Raw genomic sequence first — 10920 nt, 5'->3', positions numbered from 1 at the left:
TCCCCAATTTGGAAGCTGCTGTCCTTTCCCATGAATGGTTTTACTGGAGTGTGTAAATATGCTTCATTGCAACAGCCCCACATGTGGTTAGCAGGCATATAGTATGCAATTAATTAAATAGGTGGACTGAGCAAGTGGAGTGAGGGACTGACGCAGAGCAACCACAGATTCCAGAGGGCAACCGATGAACACGTGCTTGCTTTCTTTTTCTTTCTTTTTTTGTTTTTGTTTTGTTTTTTGAAGCAGGGTCTCACTATGTAGTAGTTGAGACTGACCTGGAACTCACTATGTAGCCCAGGCTCGTCTCAAACTTACAGCCACCCTCCTGCCTCAACGTCCCGAGTGCTGGGATTACAGACGTGCACTACCACGCCTGGCTATACCATGCGCATTCTTCAGTGTGACCTTTGGTTATGTCCGGGACTCTGTCTTCTATAGCATTAACTTCATACTCTTTAAGGATAGGCCTTGCAGATCTGGTTTTAAGAAAGAGATAACTAATTTATAAATAAAGGTAGAATGTGCTGATGTCACCTAGAAAGATCTTTGGCGACATCCAGATGGCTGATTTGTCATAGAAACAAGCAAGGAAAACAATCTGCAAAGAGAAGTAAACTCCTCACAAAGAATGTGGGTCCACAGGGAGTGAACAAATCTGATAGTAACAGTGATGGCCAACATGAATAACAGTTCTAAACTCATGGGACTGGAAGACCTGAGAGGTATATTACCCATGGAGAAAAGCTGTGAAGATTATAATGATTTTGGTGTGAACCATGCTTTTAATTATAATGAAACTTGAAAAAGAACTGGGGATATAAAAAGATTTTTGAATGCTTGCATACCATTCACCAGAGCCAAAGAAAAGTTTCTGGGACAGGAATGTGAGAGGTGTATTTGCTGAGAGAGAGATAAGCTGAATGTGGATATGGATAAGAAAATGACACCTTTTAGATGACCAAAGTCATGGCAAACATATTTTGAGGATGAGGGAACCAGGAGATTGGGACATAATATAATAGGTGTTTTGGTTAATGAAAGAAATTTTTTAAATATATAATTGAGAGAATTCTCAGAAATAATCAATTTTCAGGCCCTAACTGGTGTTTTAGCTGATAAATCTTTATGGCACTAACACTGTGATCTAACTGCATGGTCCAGAGATGTCTGAAGTGGGGAGTGAACCCCAGAGGATATGTCAGCAAAAAAAAAAAAAAATGAATGAGAACAGTTTGACTGAATGTTACACTGATTTTTCAAGTTCTAACAATTAAGACATTGTAGAAAAATTCATACAGAAATTTAATTGATTCAATTATTTATATTTTAACTGAAAAATGTATCACAAATTGAAATAAAATTTAATTTTCTCCCTCTGTAATTGCACCTTACATTTTCAGATTGTAGGGAAAATTTTTCTCCTGAGTTTTCTATCAGTTGCAGAAAATTAAAAACCATTTCCTAGCAATTTTTCCTCTTACCAACAGCAATGCTGGGGCGCCTGCCTCAGTGACATCATTTCACATCCTCATCTTTCATTTATTTTAAAAGAAGATTCGCCTGTTTTCCCTGGAAGAGGCTTAGTTGCCAGAAACCAGGAACTAAACAAGAATTTATTCTCTACCATCAGGAAGTGAGTGAGTTGCTTCTGCTGTTATCTGGACCTTGGCTAACTGCTCTGTAAATGCTTGGCTCTAACTTTGCTGGTGACAGTGAAACTGCCCCTAGGGCTGCTGTAGGGTCAGGCGCTGATGGCCTGTCTGCTCCTCCCAGGGGTTCCTGCGGAAGAGAAATCCTCAACTCCATTTGATCATGGAGCCAGAGCCCAGGCCACTACAATTGCCTACTTTGTCTCTGGAACTCTAGTAAACTGTGTTAGAATAAATCCCACAATGATCATTTATGAGGGGTAGGGGGACCTTTTGAATGAATTTCTCTTTATTCTTAACAATAGAATATAAATGTATTTTTTGAAGGGTTCTTTATAAATGCTGTAAGTTGCACAATGCAATGCATTCTTTCTCTATTCTTTCTTGCTATAACTTTTTCCCCGTGTACACATTATTGTTATTGACAGCAGTTCTAAAGCCTTTAAAATAAAAAGAAATTTAGCAGTGAATCAATAAAGAGTAGCTATTTTCTCCAGATTACTAGCTTATCACTCTCATAATTACAATAATGGTTGCTGATGGAAATTCTATTTATGTGAATCATTTTATTCGTGTTATTTACTATTATTAATGTTACCATTATTATCTTCTTACCCTTCAGTTCACAAGATGTATCTTCTCAGTGAATTTTAATTCCAGTATCTTGCTATTATACTGTACATAATCCTATCAAAGACTGTCCTTCATGCAACATTTTCAGTGATATATTATCATAGAAACCATTAATGAATGAGCTTCATATCTTGCTGATACTGTTTTAGATACTATTTTTATTAATTTCCCAAGCTGTAATTCTTCATATACTACCTGAGTCTGTCTTCTATTAAAGTTGTGTTTTCAATTTTTACATGGAGATTTCAAAGGAAAGCATTAACTTTGTGTCTTTAAAAATACATTTTACTTCACAGCTTCTCAATGATTACATTATCATAATGCCCATGCTTTGTTCTCTTATACTCGTAACAAGTTAATTTTCACAATTTTCCTTTACTTTAGATTCCAATTTTATGTTAACAATCAAAATTAACACAGTAACACTCTGATCTTGCCGACATGCAACCAGGATAAGAAATAACTTGAAAAACAAACCAATTGCACTTTGTCCTTTGACTAAGATCCAGACACTACAGTCAAATAAAGAAAATAATTATATCGACATTTGTACATCCTATCTCTAAGGATTATTACTTCAAAGTAAATACAGTCATCATACAGAATATACAGTGCTCCATGGCAATAATTTATTTCATTGAAATCCATTATTTATTTGATTTTAATGAGATAGAGAAAGTGAGCAACAAGAAAGCCATTTATTTACCTTGGTTATACTGTTCTCTTTCACTGCCATTTGATTCAGATTGCCAGTTGGTGCTACACAAAATAATTCTTGCTGAAATTTTTGTCATTTTTTTCTTTTTTCCTTGCACTGGGGATTTTATGGGATGGTGTGGGTTTCTTTCTTTTCATATGTTCCTACAGGAAAGGTTACACAGAGAATATAGATTAAATAAGCTTAGATTGTAGCTACATTTCTTTGTAATTACATTAAAACATTCTGACAGTATAAAATTAGTGGCCAATATTAAAACGCCCTTAAAACTATACCACATATATAACATGTAAATAATCTTAGATCCCTTTGAAGGAAGATTAAATATACATGTGATATTCTGCAGCTTAGATTAATAGCTAGAGAGAAATGCATTATTATGGTAATATAAACAGTATATAGATATAACTTTTTTCATAAACAAAATACATCTCTATCACTAGTTTATATTGCGATGTCTCATTAATCTTTCTAATGTACCTATTTTGCTTTTCATATATTGCCAAATTTATGCACACATGCAAAATACACATAATCTGTAGTAACTGGATTATAACAATTAGGAAGAACAAAAAGCGGTAGAAGAAAGAAAACAAGAGAAAGTAAAAGAAGGGAGGATGAAAGAGGGAGAAGGAACAAAATGTTTCATTAACTTTGAACACTGAAATAAACTGTCTTCTTGTTGAAAGAAAAAATCAAAAGGCTAGGAAAGTTAGCACTATAAGGCTATACTTCTAGCATATGCAGACAAGCATGAGAAAACCTTTTGGTTTTGAAATTGTGACTTTGGATTTAGAAATAATTAATACCTGTACTCAGACAATTGCAATGGTGCTAGCAAAAACACACCTAACATTTAGTGATGCTTATTGTATTTCCAGGCACTGTTTGGGTTTTACAGGAGTTATGACCTCACTCACTCTTCAAAATACCCTTACATGTTAAGAAGTATAAGTGTTAGCAGGGCATGGTGGTGGACACCTGTAATCCCAGCAGTAGGGAGGCTGAAGCAGGAGGATTGCTGCGAGTTCAAGACCAGCCTGGGCTACATGTGAGTTCCAGATCAGTCTCAACTACATAGTGAGACCCTGTCTTGAAAACCCAAACAAACAAAAGACAAACAAACAAAAAACAATACAAGAAGTATAAGTGTTTACTTTTAGAAAGGTCACACCATGTGTGGGAGTTTGAAGGGTAATAGTTTGGCCATATGGTCCACTGGGCTGCAACAGCACACCATGTATTCACATGTGTTATGTCCTATAACTGATAGCTGAAATTCTGTCAAGCATTTTGTTTTTATATAGCTCCTCTCTGGGTAAATGACAGAGATGGAAAAGGCCAAAACAAAAATCTCTGTAAGTAATGTGAGGAGTTCCTGCAATCTGAATTCAAATTTCAGGAGTTTGAAGCTCCGCTTATACAACAAATTCTAATGTGGGGGGCTGGTGATTGTTGGTTCCTTCATAACCTTTTATGAAGTCCTATAGACTTATATAATGTTCAAGAGCACTAAAACAAATTTATTCTTGCGGTTCAGCTTTCTGTCATCATAAAAAATTCCTGGGGAACTATTTTGTAAAATGGGAAGTGTGTTAGTTACTTTCCTCTTGCTGCTGGGACAAAATACCAGACACCCAAAGTTAAAGGATAGAGAGTTTATTTAGCTCACAGACTGTAGAAGTTTCAGTCCACAACTGGCTGGCTCCGAGACAGAGTGGCAGAGGGGCAACAGTTCCTGGCAGAAGCAACAAGGGGCCTCAACAGCATCTTTCTGGCCATTTCGTCTCATTCAGACTCCAGGGATTAGAGCGGACCACACAAATCAGTGTAGTGGTTGAGTAATCACACACCCTTAACCACAACATCACAGTTAGATTCAGCCACTGCATGAGGCTTTGGGGGTCATCTAGAGCCAAACCGTAACAAAAAGACAGAGTGGCAGAGGGGCAACAGTTCCTGGCAGAAGCAACAAGAGGCCTCAACAGCATCTTTCTGGCCATTTCGTCTCATTCAGACTCCAGGGATTAGAGCGGTGCCACACAAATCAGTGTAGTGGTTGAGTAATCACACACCCTTAACCACAGCATCACAGTTAGATTCAGCCACTGCATGAGGCTTTGGGGGTCATCTAGAGCCAAACCGTAACAAGATTATTTTGAATGCCAGTTTCAGAGGCGTCAGTCCATGGCCACTTGGCACTACTACTTGGTGAGTGGCAGGCAGAGAATCAGGGTGGGAAGTGTGTGCAAAACGGCATCTCACCTCACTGTGCCTGCAAAGCAGACACATTCAGAAGTAGGGCCAGGGTTCTCGTATTACCTTCAAGGACATGTCCCCAGTGCCCTAATTTCCTTCCACGAGGTTTTCCCTCTTAAGTTTGGACCACCTTCTAATTACAGTATCAGTTGTGGACCAAGGCTCAAAACATAAGTCTTTGGACACACTTAATATCTAAACCATAATACTGCGGTAACATATAAAGCTACACGATGATTTTCAGCAATATTAAATATAAGAATTTTCAGTCTCAAAAAGCATAAATATCTTATTCTCTGGCAAATGATTTTTGGAAGGCAAGCTGTTAGTATTTTTATTAATCATAGCTACAAACTAAGTAGTAAATTCATATTTTGTATTTATCACGAGTAGTAGTAAATAAGTCATATAACACAGTCTCACAGGACATCTTGTAATTTCATGTATTTAAGCTATTAACCAGTGAAGGGTAGGAAAACTTGAATTATTTTTAACAGATTAATTAGAACTACAATGGTAATGGGACAATTAAGTAGAAATTTGAAATACTCTTATTTTCAACATATTATCAACATTCATTGGAAGAATGCCACCAATTATAGAAATTTAATTTTTTTCTAATTCAGAAAAAGTTCTACCTCTCTATCAGAATCTTGACATGAAATAAAATTATGGGCAGTTTGCAAGAAGTTTAGTAAGAGATTCTTGATAACAACATGGACAGGGTTTAGGAAAAAACAGGAGTGGTTCAAGTACCTACCTTGGGCCAGTAATCTCAGGATCTCTTAGCAAGTAGAGGCTTTTAGGGAAAAGGGAACTGGGCAGTTCCTAGAGTCTTGAGAGAATTCTCTCTGAAAAGGGTTTTCTGACATTTAATGAAGGGATACAGCCAACCACAGTGATAGTAGGGTTGGAATTCCTCTTTTTCTCAAGTGTCCTGTCCATGTTTCGCATTGTCTAGGCAGAACAAAAGGCCGGAAGGGGCAAGACTGCCTGCTGTAGTAATGCACACACAGCAGCCAACAGGGCGCAGAGTTGGCGGACCCAAAGAGGCAACCACAAATGTCTACACCGACACACAAAATCCAGATTACCTTTTCCACATCTGCTATCCTTACGTTTTCACATTTAGGTTTTGAACATTCAGCAATTATAAATGGAGCAATAAGAATTTCTTTACATTCCCTGTGCTCAGATTATGACTTGAAATTAAGCGTTACTGGTGGAACACATCGGGTACAGGGCAGCCAGTATGTTGGATTTTTGCTCTGCATCACCACATTGTTTTCTCAGAATTTCATCACGTATTTTTACCACTAACAAAAATGTAACTTTGCCCACTTTGTTGTCAGTGTCAATATTATTATGTTCATATTTTTACTCAGAATTTTCACGTATTTTTACCACTAACAAAAATGTAAAACTGCGCACTTTGTTGTCAGTGTCAATATTATTATGTTCATATTTTTAATAATTTAATAAATAATCCATCCGTATGTTAGCTTTGCTCTAATGAACCCTCCACATGAATTTACAAGATCCTGTCATTTCCTTACCAATATATCATATTTAATTCCAATAAATTCAATAAATGTAAAAACTGAAAACCATCAAAATGGTGGTTCCTCCTTCTTGCTGTAATTTAACAACTAAGATGTTTGGATATAGAATTAGTTACTTGAATCATCTCTTTTATAGCCCTTTGGTTACTTAAGTGACTGTGCATTGTCAAATTTGTATATTAATTATATTTTTGTTGTTGAATCTTCTTTTCATGTTATTTGTCCATTTACAATTTAAAGATAATTATTTTCTAAATAATTGGCATAACCTACTTATGCCCAGATGATGATATAGCTCATTTACTGGAAAGATGATCTACAATAGCTTTCCCAATGTATTATAGTCTTGTGGAAATTTAAATTCAATTGTGCTAGTATCTGTCTATTTCTTGAAGATAACCTTGTTCTTATTTATTTAGTGCTTTTCAATCAGTTATCCTCTGTTTACCGGAATAAAATAGAGTAATATTGAATAACTTCCTCTTTCACAAATCTTCTCTTCTCAACAACTGGATGTATTATGATCTGCACTATAAACTTTTTAAACTACTTTGGTTCTTTTCTTTTTTGTACCAGGGATTGAATTGAACTCAGGACCTTGCACTTGAGAGGAAGGCGGCAGTATGGCTGAGCTAAATCCCTGGCCCTGGTTCTTGATATATGATGCTTCTCAAATATTTTCTAGAATTTTAATTATTTGTTTATGTATAATTGATACCAAAAAGTAGTGACCATTTTTCTTATTTTTCTTTTCTTTTCTTCTTTTCTGTGTTTTTTGCTTTTTGTTTTTAGGAAACTGTTTATTTTAAAATTCCTTTGCTGACATACAATGAAACACCTGGATGTTACTTCATGGTTTTTCATTGAAAACAAACTACACTGTAAATGGGGTTTAAATGTTAAGACATAGAATTGATCAAAATCTGAGGACAAAATTATACAAGGACCATACTAAAAATGGATAGGAAGAAGTTCCATTTGGTAACTTCACCTAGAGTGTGAATAATCATGTCATGCTGGACAGATACAGGAGGTGATAACCTTGTGCTTTTATTCATCTAAGGTACTTACTCAAACCTTAGATTTTTATACAGGTGTCAAACTTCCACCTGGAGAGGTTTTCTGTATTACACCTACATTTACTTTAAATAACTGAAGCCCATGGCAGCAATTTAAAAGAACTTAACCATCAAATAACTACATATTTTAGTGGATTAAAATAAAACTAGGACTTTTGTCTCAAAAGTATATAGCTTAGGAAGAGAGCCTCTGTACACAATTTGGAGGCTGTTAAAGCGACCACTCAGAAAGGTGAAGAGTGCAAGACCTGCTTTTCCAGTTACAAGCTCAAAACAGGAGTGCAAACAAAATTAAAGCTCTGTTTAAAGTTAGGACAAGGAAAACCTGAAACAATTATTAGAAAGTTTCCCTCAGGTCAGCTCCCAGAAATGAAGTGATCAAATTGCTTTTTCACGAGTTCTTCAGTGAATTTTTCCTTCAGTGGCAAAACTAAATCCACAAGTTGGGCTCCCAACTCAGTCACCACATTTGACCCACAAGCACAGTGAGGCGTCAGGACCAGCACTAGGTCCCAGAGGTCTGGTCTTGATAGAAGGAGCCTTGGGCCTGGGGTTCTGCCTCAGCCAGGGTACCTGAACCCTACACAGATAAGCTTTAATAGTTTCTTGTTCCTAGAAAACCGGAGGACAAATGGACTAACAATTCTCCCGTGGAGGCAAGTGGTTGCAGTGGAGATGGAAAGTGCTTAAATCATCAAGACGCTAAGAGAGAAGTACAGAGATTCAAGATCAATGCCAGGGCAAGAGCTTTCAAGTGGGTTTGACTGGGCAGTACGTGCATCCATCCATAGGAATATAGGACATAGCCCCAGAGAGAACTGAAAACGTGGACACCAACTAGATCCGTCCCTTGTCAGTAGTTTATGAAAATATATAGTCAGTACTATAGAGGCTCCTTATACAGCCAATACTATGCAAGTCCTTTCAGTTACCCATAACATTGATACCAAAAAGCATTAACTACTTTTCAGACATTCCAGACAAAGGTCACATAACAAAGTCAACTTTTGTTTTAAAACAAGATAGTGTCCATTTAAAAAGTAAGGTTTTTGTTGCTGTTGCTGTTCTTTTCTTTCAAGTGAACAGCGCATTTTCTATATGAAAGAAACAATTTCTAGTCTGTCAAGTCCAGTTTTCTTAAGATCCTAGGTAGTGTGAATATATGCAGACACAAATAAACTTAAACATTATCTGCACAGAAAAAAAGTCAATTCCCCAAAACATGATAGAACCAGTCTGGTTAGTACAAATGTATTGCAAAGTAAAAAGATTCTGTGCATCGGTTCCACAAGGAGAAGCAGGGAGAGACTATTCCAACCACGAAGTCGTGTTCTAAGGCCTAGAAGCCCCAGGGATACAGTATTATTCCCAGGGTCCTGACAGGCCAAACTGCTCAGGCTCCTGGCCGAGCCCTTCTCTGGAGCAAGGCCCACCCTCCCGTTTACTTTCCATTCCGAAGCCACTTCAATTTCCTAAGCGAGCCCATGGCTTCTGCAGCCTTCCTCCATTTTCTAGGAGACTCCTCACTCTGCCAGGGCCCAGAGGAGAGAGTCCCACCGTGCTTTCCAGGGACTTCCCGCAGTTTGTGCTCCAGCTCAACCAACCTCATGTTCTGTTCACCTACAACTGGGGCCTGATCGAGCAGTTTCTGGTCTTGGTCTTGAAGCTGTTTCTGCTGTTCCTCAGAAGTCTCCCTGCTGAGAACAGTCACGCCAGCGCCGTTGGTCTTAACCTGCTGCTGGGGTTTAGTAACCTCTTGTCGTGAAGCGTTTTGCTTAGGGGAGGAAGAGCTGCGGACGGGCCTGGCCCATGAGCCTTCCATGCATGTCCGATGCTGGCAGTTTCCTCTGCAGAACGATCTTCTCATCAAAGTACTCCGTGGCCAAGGAGGAGATATCCCTGAACTCCCGGAGGACTTCATGAGCTCGCAGTGGGGCTCTGGTAGAACCTCAACACCCGGCAAAACTCATCAAGCAACAAAGACTGGAATCCGCTTACTTCCTACAAGTCATGTTTACCAGGGACAGCCTTGTTTCCACAGCAGAAAGATGTCTGCACGATGAGCTAAAGAATGGTTTCAACTCTCTGCCTCTCTCCTTGGGAGCTGCGCTTTCACTTACTTCTGATACAGAAAACTTTCAGAAACCCCTGACTGAACATTCTCTGGCAAACCAAGTGCATTCTTTTGCGAACCTTCTACACGGAAGCGGCTTGCACTCACTTCAAAACGTCCACCTCCTTCCGTGTCCCGACCACGGACAAAGATAAACGCGCAGGCGCAGCCGGCTCATTTCTTCGTCGCACAAAAAGCTGAGGATGTTCTCGATGGCTTCGATGGGGGCGCCTGGGACTCCGGATGCGGCGGCTGGGCAGGGGACAGCGGGGGCTGTCACTGGGCAGAGCCAGCGGCCGAACAAGATCCGCCATCACCGTGGCTGCCGCCTCCCTCCTCAGCCATTTGCTCTTCCGACGCCGCCATCTTGGGACCTCGGTCCCTTCCCCTGAGGTGAGGGCTTTCTTATTTTTCTTTTTCCATTTTACGTAAAATAACAGCGCTCTAGAGTGGGCATTGAATCACATCATTTGTAAGAATATTCTTACTGAGGAAATGTCACAAGTTCATGCTTCAACTTCCTAAAATAATATAAAGTGCAATATACCCGAGAAACTTCTAAATATATATATTTTTTACTATCTCAGTTACTAGTTTCAAATGTACTAAAATATTTTGAGTATTATTTGATTAAAAAGTTGATGATTATAGAATAACTTCATGTTTTCAAACATATTAAGCATACAAAGCCTATAAAAAATACAGTGTTTTTTAAAATTTGTGGAATGGTTCAAGAATTCCTGCAAAATAAGATAAAATAGTAACTGCCAGTTATTTTTCACCCATTTTGTACTGATTCCAAGTGCTCTAGACATAAACACTGAGATCACTAAGAATCTAGGAAGTCCTTAGCAGAATTCAGGGTAGCCAGTAGCAAGAGGAGGAATTTTTTAAATAAAGAAGTTAA

General features: G+C 38.3%; 1 pseudogene; it reads right to left on the bottom strand.

The window, feature by feature from the left end:
- Positions 1-9341: 9341 nt before the first annotated feature.
- Positions 9342-10398, bottom strand: LOC117283436 (annotated as a pseudogene).
- Positions 10399-10920: the final 522 nt, after the last annotated feature.

This window comes from Fukomys damarensis, unplaced genomic scaffold (genome assembly GCF_012274545.1).
Source record: "Fukomys damarensis isolate Sample0158 unplaced genomic scaffold, DMR_v1.0_HiC HiC_scaffold_4, whole genome shotgun sequence".
Classification (NCBI taxonomy): domain Eukaryota; kingdom Metazoa; phylum Chordata; class Mammalia; order Rodentia; family Bathyergidae; genus Fukomys; species Fukomys damarensis.
Note: the sequence above shows the minus strand (reverse complement) of the source record. Positions and strands in the feature narration are given on the sequence as shown.